Raw genomic sequence first — 15272 nt, 5'->3', positions numbered from 1 at the left:
TATAGATATATAATAGATTTTTTTGTATCAGTCTCTTAACCTACCACATTTCTGAACTCATGCATTAGTTCTGATACTTTATGTGGGTGTGTGCATGTGGATTCCTTAGGATTTTCTATATACAGAATCATGCAAATGGAGATAGCTTTACATCTCTCTTCCAATCTGGATGCCTCTTATTTCTTTTTCTTCCTAAATTTCCCTACCTAAAACTTACAGTACAATGTTGAACAGAAGTGTTGAGAGTGAGAATTCTTGTCTTGTTTCTGATGTCAGGGGGGAAGCTTTTAATCTTTTTCAATTAAGTATATATGTTGTTTGGTATTTTTTTTAGACAGAGTCTCAAGTTGTCACCTTAGGTAGAGTGCCATGGCATCACAGCTCACAGCAACCTCAAACTCTTGGGCGCAACTGATCCTCCTACCTTAGCCTGCCAAGTAGCTGGGACTATAGGCACCTGTCACAACACCTGGCTAATTTTTATATTTTCAGACAGGGTCTCACTCTTGCTCAGGCTGGTCTTAAACTCCTAAGCTCAAGAGATCCTCTCACATCAGCCTCCCAGAGTACTCAGAATACAGATTCTTGGCACCCAGCCCACTCAACAATCCTTGGCCAAGCTCATATCATGCTTCCATCATGCAATTGACCATACAATAAATACTAAATAACCACACATAAGTGAATGTTAAATTGTAATTGTGAGAAGTGTAACAAGGAGAGATAATCGGAGGGTGTGAGGGTTTATAATGGGCATATTTTACCTAATCAGGGAGAGCAAGAGCTTTCCTGAGGAACTGATGACTGAACTGAGTACTGAAGGATGGTAAAGAGAGGAAAGGGCAGCCAGGGCAGAGAAAACAGCATGTGCAAAGGCCCAGTGGCAGGATGCAGTGTGGTGAGCACAAAGGCTGAGAGGAGGCCAGGTGGATGCAATGGGGCAGGCGTGGATCAAGATGACACTGACCTGGAAAGCCCCTTTAAATCCACCTCCAACAAAATCATGAAGCCACAGCTGCCTAGGTAGCAAGGAATCACAAAGATGCTCGAGAAGGTAGCTCTTGATAAAAGACAGGTTTGGGGCAGTAGACCCAGAGAGCACATGGGGTGGCCAGTGCCCCGTTCCCCACGCAGTAAATGGCACAGGTGTTCCGACCAAAGTCTTGGGGTCACCCTTTCCATCCATGTGGGGTCACCCTCCACATTCAGAGCATCTGCAAACTCCTCAACTCAACCCACAATATCTTCCAAATTCCCACCCTCCTCCTGGAGGACCACAATAGCCTTCCTATCTGGCAGTTTCCACTCTCCTCCATTCACCCTAATCTCCTCACTGCAGCCAGGCTGATTTATTTAAACCCTCCCGTGGCTTCTTGCCACACTTAGCATGAGGTCCCCACTTGGTCTGGCCCCTGGCTAGTTCCCAGGCACTTCCTGTCGCTGCTCTGTCACTCAGTGTCTGCCACCACCAAACAGACGCCCTGCCGGCAACCTGGAATGCTCTTCTTGTGCAAATCCCTTTGGCCTCCCTGAGCCCAGCCCCTCCCACCTGCATTTCCCACTATGGTCCCATCCTGCTGATAACTTTTTCTCAATGCCCTACACTCCCTTAGCATCTATTTTTGTGGCACACACCGGGCCTAAAGAACTGCACTCTCAGCTCCCCTCCTACTCTGTGCCTCCCCCCAGACTCCTGAGCAGCCCAGGGAACGCCCCTCCTTCCCCAGCAGTCTCCAGAAACCCTCCACTCTCCCCTGCACAGAAACCGTGGAGGTGGCCCCCACCCCACTCTGCCAGCCTGCAGCTCCCTCACACCCCTCCTCAGACCTCTCCTCCTGACCATTTCAAGGGAGGACTTTTCCTCTGATTCAAGTCCTATCTCCTGTGCAGGGTCCCTTCTGGCCTTCGTGGGAAGCCTCTGCAATCCCCGTTCTTTCTTACACTTACCCTTCCTCCCCTCCCTTTGCTGGCTCTTTTCCAGTTTATAATATCACCAACCAACGGCCTTTTGTGGCCACACACACCTGTTTCCTCACTCCCTGCCTAACTGCTCAGCTCCTCCCTTGGGGCTTCTGCCCCATCACTCCGCTGAATCTGCTTTTTGTAAAGTTGTGAATGTCCTCAAGGTCAGTAAGTCTGGAGGACATTTTTCACTGTCCTTGAACTTGATCCCTCAGCTATGTTCACCAACTAACTTGTGTCCTTCCCTGATTGTCAGCATAGTTCTGACTACTTGTTGGCTTACTTCTCTTCTCACTCCATGGTGTTACCCTGGCTGGTCTCTTCCATACCATCGCTTCAGTTCCATCTATATTTTGTCAGAGCCAAAAGTCACTTCTGAGCCCCAGGCCCAGAGCTCAGTTGGCCCCTTCCCTGACAGAGCCAATCTCTTATATCTCTTCTTGCTCACCTCCAACCAGTTCTGCATTTGCCACCAAAGCAACTTCATAAAATGCAAACCTGATCATGTCACTATGGTTAAAAGCCACCCCAGGGAGACAGGCCAAAATCTTTTCTGTGGCCCACAAGGCCCTCGTGTTTTTTGCCCAGCATCATCTCATCTTTCCCTCCCCTGGGCCCCTAACACCAACCTTACATGCCTTCTTTTGTTTCCTATAATACAACACATCACCTCCCACCTCAGGGCCTTTTGCACATGCTGTATTCCCCTTCACTGAGTCAACGCCTATCTCTCAGCTCAGTTCAGATAGCACCTTCTCAAGGAAGCCTGCCTGCCTTCCCATACCTATACCTCCCACCTCTATACTCATCCTCATCCAGACCCCAGCCACCTGTTTCAGAGCTCTCTCTTTCTCCACATCTGCCCCCAGACTGCTGGGCATCCCAGTGAAAGCCCCTCCCAGGAGTCTCCATCCACATTACACAGAAACCGTGGGGGTTACTGCCAGCCTCCCTTGCAGCTTGGGCCTTTTTATGCAGAGTCCAGGTCCATTTTCCTCACCACTGTACTTTTACTGCCGGCACTGAGACACTACGGCATACAGGCCAAATCCAGCACACCACTTATTCTATTTTGTTTATTTAGCTATTTATTTTTTGAGATAAAGTCTCACTGTGTCATCCTTGGTAGAGTGCTGTGACATCACAGCTCGCAGCAACCTCAAACTCTTGGGCTTAAGCAATTCTCTTGCCTCAGCCTCCCAAGTAGCTAGGACTACAGGCGCCTACCACAACAACCTACTATTTTGTTGTTGTTGTTGCAGTTGTCATTGTTGTTTAGTAGGCCCGGGCCGGCCTCAAAACTGCCAGCTTCAGTGTATAAAGCTCATTCCCTGAGCTTTGGGTGCTGAGCCCACTTATTTTATTTTTGTAAGTAAAATTTTGCTGAAACTTATTCATGTATTCTCTGTGGCTACTTCTGCCCTGCAACAGGAGAGTTAAGTAAAACAATAGAAGACTATAAGACCTGCAAAATCGAAAACCTTCATTATGTGGTCCTTCAGGGAAAAACGTGGCCAACCCCAGCCCTAGCAGATAACACGCTACCTGGCACATAATGGGCACTTGATAAATATGAGTGAATAAAAGATTGAGCAAGACAGACGTTGAGATCTCTGGGTCACATTGTCATTTCACAGATGACACTGAAACCCATGGGCAAGTGGCCTTCCCAGGTTTACCCAGTGCATTAAAGGTTGATCTGGGTCCAGGGCTCTGTCCATAAACCAGGTTAAGACTCAACTTAATAGCCACCAGGCTAGGTCCAGGGCACCCACCCAAAGAGAGACTAGACAGAACCAAGGCTGGGGGGGGGGTGTATACAGTGAGACCCCTAAGCTGGCTTGGCACATAGCTCTGAGAACTGCCCACCCTTCCTCTCCTTTTGCAGCAGGCTCGGGGCTCTAGGGAGTCAGACAAGTCCTCTTATGAACCATTTGACCTTGAGTGGTTTCTTTCACTCTCCAGGTGCCAGACGGTTAACTATCGGAACGCGGTTTTGATTCCTAATGCCTCCAGTTGAGGCTGGGATTAAATAAGATGATGTGCAGGGTAAGATCAGGTGTCCTTCCTGAAGCCCAGTATCTTCCCAGAGTGTAAAGAACTGTGGCTTGTCTCTCCAAGGCTGTCCTTGGGTTGCATTTCCACTCCCCTGGGAAGCTTTCTAGTAGCTGAGAGACTAAAATCCCCTCCATAGACTGTCCCCCTGATGTGCTCTAATAACCCTTGCCACCTAGCTCTGCTGTCCCTTCTAGAGTCAAAGAAATAATAATTACAAAAAAAAAAATGTCAGGCAGCACCTGTGGCTCAAAGGAGTAGGGCACCAGCCCCATATTCTGGAGGTGACGGGTTCAAACCCAGTCCTGGCCAAAAACTGCAAAACAAAAGTAAAAAGAAAGAAGGCAGCCAGAGCCCTTTCCTCCCTCCACCCCTCAGTTCCCACTGTGCCCTCAGGTGGCTCTCCTTCTCCCAGCTCCTCTGAACTTCTCCTGGGGGGCTCTCTGACACCTGCCCTTCATGAGTGGGGGCTCCCATCAAGGCAAGGAGGGTCCCTCTTGCCCCTCCCAATCTGTTCTCAGGCCAGTGGGTATAGTGATCTTGTCGTCATGACATAAAACCCACAGCAGCTTCTCAGGGCCCTGTGTGCCTGGCTCTGTTCATTCCTTCCAGCCACACTGGCCTCCTCACAGGACATCTGCAATGACCACACTTAAAACCACAGCCTGCCACCAACCACTGGCAGCGCTAACCCCTCCTCTAATTTATTTTTCTTTATAACAGTTACTACCAACTGACACTTTATATACTTTATCAATTTTATTTGTCTGTGTCCCTTCACCAGAATTTAAGATTCATCCTCATGCTTGTAATCCCAGTACTTTGGGAGGCCGAGGCAAGAAGATCATTTAAGACCAGCAATCCAAGACCAGCCTGGGCAACATAGTACATAAACATTTCTATATGAACTAGAAAAATTAGCCAACCACGTCTGTGTCTCAGCTACTTGGGAAGCTGAGGTGGAAAGATCAGTTGAGTCCATAAGTTCGAGGCTGCAGTGAGCTACGAGCCACTGCACTCTAGCCTGGGCAACAGAGCAAGACCCTATCTCTAAAATAATAGTAATAATAATAATAATACTCATGCATCCAGGGATTTTTGACTAGCACATAGTAGGTGCTCAATAAGTACACACTGGCTCAGCGCCTGTAGCTCAAGCAGCTAGGGCAACCACCACATACACCGGAGCTGGCAGGTTTGAATCCAGCCTAGGTCCCCCAAACAATGACAACTACAACTAAAATAAATGGCCAGGCATTGTGGCAGGCACCTGTGGTCCCAGTTACTTGGGAGGCTGAGGCAAGAGAATCGCTTAAGCCCAAGAGTGTAAGGTTGCTGTGAGCTATGATGCCACAGCACTCTACCCAGGGCAACAGCTTAAGACTGTCTTAAAAAAAAAAGTACACAGTAAGGGCTGGGTGGGTCAGAGGCCTTTTATATCTGTGATGGCCGTGCTTTCCAGCTTCTTACCCGTCTCCCAGCTATCAGTGTTTACAACATCACCAGACATTCCTATAGCACCCAAACACTTGTAAAAACAAACCAACCCTTTCTTTCTCTCTCTTTGGATAAGCTTTAGGGGTAGGAGTTTTTCATCTCCACAGATTATACCAGAAGCTAAAGCTACAAAGATGCTCAAGACTCCTGTGAGAGAAGAACGCCCAGGGAGGTGAAGTGACTTATCCAAGGTCACACAGGCATGTGGGTGCACCAGAAGCAGAATCTAAGTCTCTGGACTGCAGCCCAGCGGCCTCATCCACCCCCAGGACTACTTCCCACTAGAGGATCCAGGGTTCCTGTGACTGAGCAGGAACAGAGACAAGAACAGCACAGAAGCAGAGCCAAGTCCCCAGGGATTTATGGCTTCCTGGCTGCCCTCATGGCTTAGATCTGCAGTGCTGGGGAGGGCAGCCAGCTGGAAGAGTTGAGGATGATAAATGGATCGGGGCTCCAGGGGCTCCCAGGACAGGGTGAACTCTTCTGTCTGGTCAAAATCACCCGAGCAGGAAAGCATGAAATGGCACCATTAGGGAGAGAAGCCTGCAGCTGCCAGGGAGAGGGGCTGGAGGGGGGAAGGATGTCTTTTCCTGGCCTGCAGGGCCAGGGCTCAAGGTCTGAAGAGGGAGGGGCACAGGGGCCCCATCAAGTAAGCAGATACACAGGGGGAGGGGCTCTCAGGCTTGGCCCACATCAAGGGGTGGGGGTGGGGGAAGGAGTGTGTTGGAATGCAGATCCCCTGCCACGGCACCCTGTCCCCCAAAGCCTGACCCACTGGGATGGAATGTGTCCGGGAATCTATACTGTAACCAGCACCCTAGCTTCCTCTGATACAGGTGGTCTGTGGGCTCAGGTTCTAAGTAATTCAGAAAGATTTGCTAATTGCCCTCCTTCCATGGAAGACTACATGGGGGAGGGCAAAAGAAACTGGAGGCAACAACAGGTTTAAACATCGCTCTGTTTAATGAGCACGTAGATGTTCTCATTTAATCTGCCTGGGGGAAGGGCACAAGTATTAGCATCCTTTCAGAGATAAGGCAAATTCTGCTCACACACACAAGTGACCTGCCAAGGTCATGCAGCTGGTCAGTATAAAGATCCAAGCCTAAATTTGCCTGAGTCTGCAGATTTAGAGAACCTGAAGTCTCCTGCTCTTTCCCACTCTCTGTATTTCCCACAGATGAGGTAGTGGTCCCCAGTCCTTGAAGCATTCAGGAAGGGAGAGTCTGCAATAGTGGAATCAGGGGTGGGCCAGAAGCTAGGAAAATCTATGGGAATCTCTCTCCTCCCCCAGCCCCTGGCTGCTGTCCATCTGTCTATCTGCTCAGGAGAGCTACTTGGCTCCTGTGACAGTGTGTGAATCCCAAGAACTCAGGACACTGCAAGTGGTCTCCAGGGCTGAGAGAGCCTGGTTTAGGGAGGGGACCAGGCTTGGGCAGCATGTGCTGAGTCCCTGCACAGACTGGGACACGTGGAGATTTCTGAGCACTGGCTAACTGCCTCTGACCTCTACTGCCCAGGTGAACGACCACATTTGCCAAAGTGCATGAGGTGCTGGGAGGCACAATCTGGTTGACTTACCCTTAACTCATCATTTTTTAGTTTGTGGAGCAGGAATCAGAGATGTGGTAGGGATTAAGGATACAGGAACAGAGAGCATAGGGATACCCCGAGATAGGGGTGCAGAGGGAAAGGCTGCCCTCTCTCCCCTTGTCATGACCCCTCTTATAAGAAGCATAAACAGTATCTGTCTGGAGGCTCTACCTTCCCTTAGCTCCAAACACTCAGATGTGCTCAGAGCTCAGCTGCAGCCCTTGGATCTTCGACTAGAGGGAGTTTTGACCTGTTGAGCAGGTGGAAGGGGATATGGCTAGAGGTGGAAGGCAGGCTGAGATGGCCTCACGCGCTCTCACACTCACACTCACAGCAGTTCTCAGATGTTTTGCTTCAAGGGTTTGACCTTCAAGGGTTTGACCACTTTTCCCATGGTTGGCCCACATGGAAGCATCACAGAAGGCTCCAGTGCTGCGGAGCGTCCCTGTCTGTGGGTGGAATGATCTCCAAAGGAGACTGTTAGTCAAAGAATCAACACGCATAGGAGTATGCTTGGGACCTGGGTGAAAGGCAGGGAGAAGCAGCAACCATATGCTCTGTATGCACCGATTAGCTGAAAGATGAATACGGAGTTGATGATATCACCTATAGTTGCTTCAGGGAAGGGGAGTTTGGGACAAAAGGGGCTGGCAAATATTTTACCGTGTACCTTTATGTTTGAATCCCATGAGAATATCTGCCTGTCTGCCTGTTTTCTCTACCCTCTGGTACTCAGAACCCAGGAGCTGGATCCCCAGCCTTGCAAATGAGAGAACAAATGAGGGGCAGTTGTGGCTCACCTGGGAATTGCCTGGCTTGCCCAGGCTGGAAGGTGCCACCCCCCACCCACCGAGGCCACCCTGATAATCTTCTGCCCTAGATCCCTGTTCTCTCCCCCACCAGGCTTCTGGCATCCCTTAGTGCCCTCCCAGATGAGACTTTCTCTAAAATGAGACCCTGATCCCACATGAAAGATGAGTAGGTTTGATCCTCACTCCCACCAAAAGCCTAAGTGTATACAACGCATGCATACTCGCACTCTCACACGTCCACCACCACTGCCATGCCAAAGCAATTACATATGATGTGGGGACCATGCACTTCTGTAGATTACCCACCTTAGTCGGGGCCTCGACTGATGCAGATGAAGAAGAGCTGACTAGATACAGTTTACAGTATTTAGTCTTTCCTGGCATTGTATTTGCAGAAGCCAAAGTAATGAGATGGAAATAGGTTAACTAGCAAGATGCCTCTTACTGAAGCTAGAAGCTAAAAGATCAATACTTAAGGATACATTTATGTCCTTATTTTTTTGCACAAGCAGTCCTGGGAAGCACAGGATAAAGTTTTAATGAATTAATTTCTAGCTCATTCTGAAAATGAATGACCTATTTCTTTGAGTTCCTGGTGTACCGAGGCCTGATGAGGCCTAGGTAGGTCCAGGCACACCTTTACTGTAGAGCAAGGTTGCTCCCCTCACGCTCAGAAGCAGAATCTGTTCTTGACTGGGCCAGGGGGAAGCTAACCACTCCAGATTTCCTCAGAGTTGGAAAGTCCTTCCCCATGTCTAACTTCAATCTCTCCTGCTGCGGTAACATGTATTTTCCTTTGCTTACAACCACACTAAGATTAGTAAATCCCAGGCCACCTGAGGCCTGGGGGGCAGAAATCATAGTCCTAAGGCTCAGAATCCGATGACTGAGAACTGAGCCCTCCTTGAACCAATGTTGGGCCAGCCTGTTAGCCTCCCTAAGCCTCGGTGTTCATGTCAGTAAGTGAGGCTGAGTCATCCCGGCTCTGCCTGCCTCACGGGCAGCTGTGATGATCAAAGGGGAAGCTCCTGAGTTAGGCCTGGGAAACTCCAGCACCGCACCTGCCTCTGATTGTTTCTCTCTGACCCAGACCACAGGCATGGGTAGTCCTGAATCACAGAAAAATAAAACCCCTGCCTGTAAGAGCCGAGGGAACCTTACAAGCAACACAGTCCAAAGCCTTGCTTGAAAAATGAAGAAATTGAGGCCCCTGAAGGGAGATGACTTAGTGACTTGCCTCACTTCACACAGATAAAATGATTGACGGGCAATGGTGAGTTGTTAATTCCTTAACTCCCTCTCTTTGTGGCCCCTCAGCCCACCCCCCGATTGGTTCCATTTCAGCCTTGGCTAGCTCTTGCAGGATGCACAGGAACAGTGGCGAGGGCACCTCTCCCTTCTCCAGGGAGAGGACCACAGTTGACACAAGGTGAAGGAGAGGCACCACCCCCGGAGGAGTGCAGCTGGAGTCCAGACTTCTGGAGGGAGAGGCCTCGCTGCAGCACGGCACACTCATGCCAGGGCGGGGGGAAGCTGCTGAGTCACGGCCCAGCCGCCTCACCCATCCTGAGCAGACTGCTGGGGTCTCCAGCTGCTTCCAGCCCGCGAGGCCACCTCTGGTCCCCAGGCCTGCTGCATCCCCACCTCTTTCTCCAAAGACTTAGAATCCAGGGCCTTCGTCCTTTTCAAGCAAGGCTTTAGACTGTGTTCCTGTAAGGTTTCCTCGGCTCTTACAGGCAGGGGGTTTATTTTTCCACTCCCCAGCCCCTGACAATATCTCTCAAGCCTGCAGACAGCTCTCCTGGGGCAGAGGGAAGGGTCTTCCCTTAGGTGGGTATCGGAGTGCTTGGGAGCAGGCAATGCAGGGTGGGGGACCCTGAATGGGTGACTGGGGGCAGATGAAAACTTCGGAACCAGCAGGCCCTGAGCTGCCCAGTGTCGGTTACAGGGAATGTGGTGGCGGTGCACCAGGGGGACCCAGGAGTGCTGCCTCCCCACACCGTCACGAGGACTTGGGGACCTCAGTGTGTGCAAGCTCTGAGTAGGAGGCAGGAGGGTGGGACTGGGGGGGCTCTGCCTGGTCATGCTCCGAGGAGGGGTGCTGCTCTCTGCAGAGCACATGGGGAAACACTCAGGAGAGAGGAGCTCTGTGGCTGAGCAGCGGTCGGCCGGCACAGCAGCCACATCCTGTGTGGCTCTACACCCATGCGACACACTGGACCTTCCAACATGGTCCCCCATCATCCTTCATGCCAGATGCACATTTTTGTTTTGAGCTAAGAAACCACTGGAATTTCACCATTTTCTTTCTGACTAAATGTTATAAGCTTGAACACATGAACTCAGCCGAGCACGCCCCCTCCAAGGGACAGGGGCTAGAGGTTTGGCATGAAAGCAAAAGCCTTTCAACGTGAGTGTGAGAGTGTGGCAGAGGGGGCCGTGGTGGTGTGTGTGGTATGAATTGTGTATGTAGTGTGGGTGGTGCGTCTCGATGTGCGCTGTATGTGCGTATGTGCCTGTGGTGGGTGTGGGAGGGGTGGGTGTGTGTGTGTGTGTGAGGTGCATCTGTATGGTGGGTAGAAATGTGGTGTGAGGGGGATGGGGATGGAGTGTTTGTGTGTCGTGCAGGAGTGTGTGTGGTGGCCAGGGGTGTGTGATATAAGCTGTGGTGTGTATGTAGTATGTGTAGTATGTGTGTGTGAGGTGTGTAGTATGGCGTATAGTAGGGTGAGTGTGTGGTATATAGTAGGGTGGTGTGGTATGTGTGACTTGTGTGTCTGATGGTGTGTGTCATATGCAGGAGGGCCTGTGGGGTGTAGTGGGGTGCGTGTGTGGTATAGTAGGTGTCTGTGTATGATGGTGTGTGTGAGATATGCAGTAGGGTGTGGCGTGTAGGTGTGTGTGTGGTATAGTAGGTGTGAGTGTACGATGTCTATCAGGGAGAGGGGTGGGAGTGTGGGCATGGGGGAGGGCAGAGGAAAGAGGGTAGGGAGCTGGGATTGGGGGGCCGGTGCCCTGGCTTGCAGGAAGGGAGGAGTTGGAGAGCCAAGACCTGCTGCCCAGCTCCTATATACTTGGGGCCTGGCTAAGAAGACCCCACAGGGACCCCAGCCTCCTGCCCAAGAGCCTGCCACCTGGCCCCCTCCAGGTCTCCACCCCAGCTCCCAGGCCCCCTCCCTCCACACCCCAGCCAGGCTGACCCCCTCCCAGGCCCCAAGTCAATGCTCACACCCTGGAAAGGGAGGCTGGAGGCAGAGGGAGGCTCCATTAGCCATGTAATGGAGCAGACATCAGCACCGGAGGCTTTGCTAGCAGGCCACCCCGAGGCAAGGCGGCCTGTCTCCATCTCTCAGGCCCTGCTAAGAAAGGCAGCAGCAGCCAGTGAGGTGACATAGCAGAGAGTGCCAGCAAGGCTGGGTGTGCACATGTGAACAGCATGTGTATAAACACTGTGTGTGAATGTGTGAATATGCGTGAGCTGGCACGATGAACGTGAATGCAAACATGTACATGTGTGCATGCATATGTGTGAGATGTTCATATATAGGAATGTGAAAAGCCTAGGGAAAGGGAGAACTGAGGGGGTCTCAGGCCATACCTCTTGTCCAAGAAGCCCAGCTATAGCTAATGGCTCAGTACTTGGGCAATGAGTAGGGACCGACTACAGAGTGAGTCACCGTTCAGAAACTACCAGCTGCACCCTCTCTCTGCAGCACCACCTCCTGCCAGACCCTCGGGTGAGGGCATGTCCTCTGTCTCCAAAGGCAGCTCAAGGCCTGGGACCTGAATGAGGTATCAGGAAACCTGGTTTCTCTCCCCTTCCTTCCATTCTTTGGAAAATGGCTTTCTGTCCTCAGAATAGCCCTTCAGTTCTTAAGATATGACCCTCTGAGGCAGAGGCAGTGGCTCACACCTGTAACCCTAGCAGTCTGGGAGGCCAAGTGGGTGGATTGTCGAGCTCAGGAGTTTGAGACCAGCCTGAGCAAGAGCAAGACCCTGTCTCTATTAGAAATAAAAAAAAACTAGCTGGGCGTTGTGGCAGGTGCCTGTAGTAATGGCTACTTGGGAGGCTGAGGCAAGAGAATCACCTGAGTTAGAGGTTGCTGAGAGCTATGATGCAGCACTCTACCTAAGGTGACAGAATGAGACTCTATCTCAAAAAAAGAAATATATGACCCTCGGAAATGCTTGGAGACTTCTACCTCTGAACATGGGTGGCACAAAGGGTGGTGGGGTATTAGGAGAATGTGGGCTTTAGAGCTGCAGGTCTGCTTTCCAACTTGACACTTAGCAGTTCTATGATCTGAAACAGGGGTTCATTTCTGTAACCCCTGTTGTCTCCCAGGGATGCTTTGAGGATTAAATAAGCCACATGTGCTGGCACAAAGCAGACTCTAAATACCCATCTCCTCTCCTTGTTCTCTCAGCAGGGCTAGGCTGAGAACATGCAGATATGTGCTTAAGGACAGACCTGATGTCCCCCAGAATAAGGGCTGCAGTGTTAGCCAAGCCAGGGCTTCTGCCCACCAGTGCAGGCTCTGTCCAGGAGAGAAAGGTTGCTGCAGAGATGTGCATCTGGGGAGCCCGAGGCCCAGAATTCTCCCTGGTTCTGTATGTTCCTCTTGTAGACACTGTGTCACTTCTGCCTGGTGTCCAAGTTACTTGTGCAAGTGGTTCAGCTCCCAGTAGACTGTAAGGTGTTTACCTCTGAATTTTCTGCCCCTAGCCCAGAGGAACTGTCCAGCTGCTGGGTCTGGCACAGGCAACTGGAAGCTGAGTTCTCACCAGGCACTGCCCTGCCCTGTTTCAGAGGTGAGATACACCCGCCCAGGTCATCCCCTCCCACCCCAGGACCTCAGCTGTCATCAGTTAGGTTGCAGGAGCGGCAAGACACTGCCTTGAAGGGCTCCACCCAGAGGGGATGAGTGGGCAGCCCCTAGGCAGGTGGGCCTGTGATGCTCCACAGGGAAGGGGGTCCAATGTAGCTCAGACCCTCCTAAGTCAAGTTCTCCAGCTAACAAGGGGTAGGCAGGAGTTGTCTGCCTCATCCAACCTTGAAAATAACCCCTGGATTTTTTTTTTTTTTTTGAGACAGAATCTCACTATGTAGCCTGTGGTAGAGTGCTATGGCATCACAGCTCACAGCAACCTCAAACTCTTGGGCTCCAGCGATTCTCTTGCCTCAGCCTCCCAAGTAGCTGGGACTATGGTCGCCCACCACAACACCTGGCTATTTTTTGTTGCAGTTGTCATTGTTGTTTAGCTGGCCCGGGCCAGGTTCGAACCTGCTAGCCTCGGTGTATGTGACTGATGCCATAACCACTGTGCTATAGGCACCAAGCCCCCTGGCATTTTTAATTGCTTAAAAATCTACTCTTTTGGCTGGACTCAGTAGCCCACACCTATAATCCTAGCACTCTGGGAGGCCAAGGCAGGTGGATCACCTGAGCTCACGAGTTCAAGACATGGAGACCCCATCTCTAAAAATAGCCAGATGCAGTGGTAGGTACCTATAGTCCCAGCTAACTGAGACTTGGGAGGCTGAAGCAAAAGAATCCCTTGAGCACAAGAGTTTGAGGTTGCTGTGAGTTATGACGCCACAGCACTCTACCAAGGGTGACAAAGTGAGACTCTGTCTCAAATAAATACATACATGCATACACACATCTACTCTTTCATCTGATCTTCACTTTCATTTACTCCAGTTCCTATGCCAGGCTCCAAGCTAAGTGCTGAGAATGCAAGATGAATAAAACTCAACCCCTCAACTCCTAAAGCAGCTCACAGGGAGATGCTGAAAGTTGGTCTTCTGGAAAGTGAAGCAAATGTGATTCTGCCCCTTGGCGAGATCAGCTTGTCCATGGCCTTACTATGCACTTGAACCCTGACTTCCTGGCAACCAGTCCAGGGCTCTTTCCTTCCCTACAAACAGCCCTGACTAGCTTCTCAGACACTGTGGGAAGGCAGGTCTAACAGAGATACCAGGAAGGCGCTACCCCAGAGGTAGATGAAGGAGGAAGGTCCACTCAGTTTTAACCCTGCATTTCATCTCATCCTCAGCGCTGGCAGATAGGTACTCCTATTCCCATTTTGTAATTGAGAAAGCTGAGCCTAAGTGGGGTATGGGAGACGCAGCTGGTTCACACCAGCCTTCCCCAAAGGATGGCAAGAGCTGCATTCCCAAGTAGCAGAGCATCTCAGCTGGGGACCAAACTTGCAGCTGGAAGGAGTCAGAAGTTTTGTGGGGCCCAGTCTGCACTCAATGGAAGAAAGCAAGGGGTCCGCCGAGCAGACTGCACTTTGGTTGTTGCATTTCTAGGAGGGCCTCCTTCCTCCCAAAGGCTGACCAGGCCCCAGGGACAGAGATGCGCCTGGCACTCTTAAGATGGAGAAGCCCATTATCACCAACACCTCTGACAGCTTGTGGTCTCTGGAAACTAAAGTGGGTCATGCAAGTCCTGGCGGCACAATTAGATTCCAAGAAGCAGCCAACTTTCTCTTTCCTGACCTGGGGACAGGAAGGGATGGACCATGGCCTCAAAATGCCAACGGGCTGAAGGAGGGAAGTGATGAGGAGAGAAATTCCAAGTTGGAAATTATCAACTTGGAATTCTATGTAGCTCCACACCTAGAAGACAGCTCCAGTGAGGAAAAGGAGCCGAGTAAAACAGATGCAGTCAGGTGGGGTTGGGGTGAATTAGTACCTGGACTTGGGGCAGAAAGACCTCGGGTTCACATCTCAGTTCTGCCACTGGTTTTTTGTTTCTGAGACAGAGTCTTACTTTGTCTCTCTGAATAGAGTGCTGTAGCATCATAGCTCACAGCAACCTCAAACTCTTGGGCTCAAGTGATCCTCTGGGAAGGGAGGTCTAACCTGCCCTCTGACCACTCCCAGCTGTAAGCCTCAGCTTTTCAAGCAGCTAGGACTATAGGTGCCCACCACAACACCCAGCTATTTTTTTTAATAGTATATTTCTTTATTGGAGGGATTGGCTACTTTTTTTGTTTTGTTTTGTAGAGACAGAGTCTTACTCTATCACCCTTGGTAGAGTGCCATGGCATCACACAGCTCATAGCAACCTCCAACTCCTGGGCTTAAGCAATTGTCTTGCCTTAGCCTCCTGAGTAGATGGGACTACAAGTGCCCACTACAAGGCCCAGCTATTTTGTTGTTGTTGCAGTTTGGCTGGGGCTGGGTTTGAACCTGCCACCCTCAGTATATGGGGCCGGCACCCTACCCACTGAGCCACAGGCACCACCCCCAGCTATATTTCTATCTTGCTGTTGTTCAGGCTGGTCTCAAACTCCTCAGCTCGGGTAATTCACCTGCCTCAGCCACCCAGAGTGCTAGGA

Source organism: Otolemur garnettii, unplaced genomic scaffold, assembly GCF_000181295.1.
Source record: "Otolemur garnettii isolate 467f Iridium unplaced genomic scaffold, OtoGar3 scaffold00055, whole genome shotgun sequence".
Taxonomy (NCBI): Eukaryota; Metazoa; Chordata; class Mammalia; order Primates; family Galagidae; genus Otolemur; species Otolemur garnettii.
Note: the sequence above shows the minus strand (reverse complement) of the source record.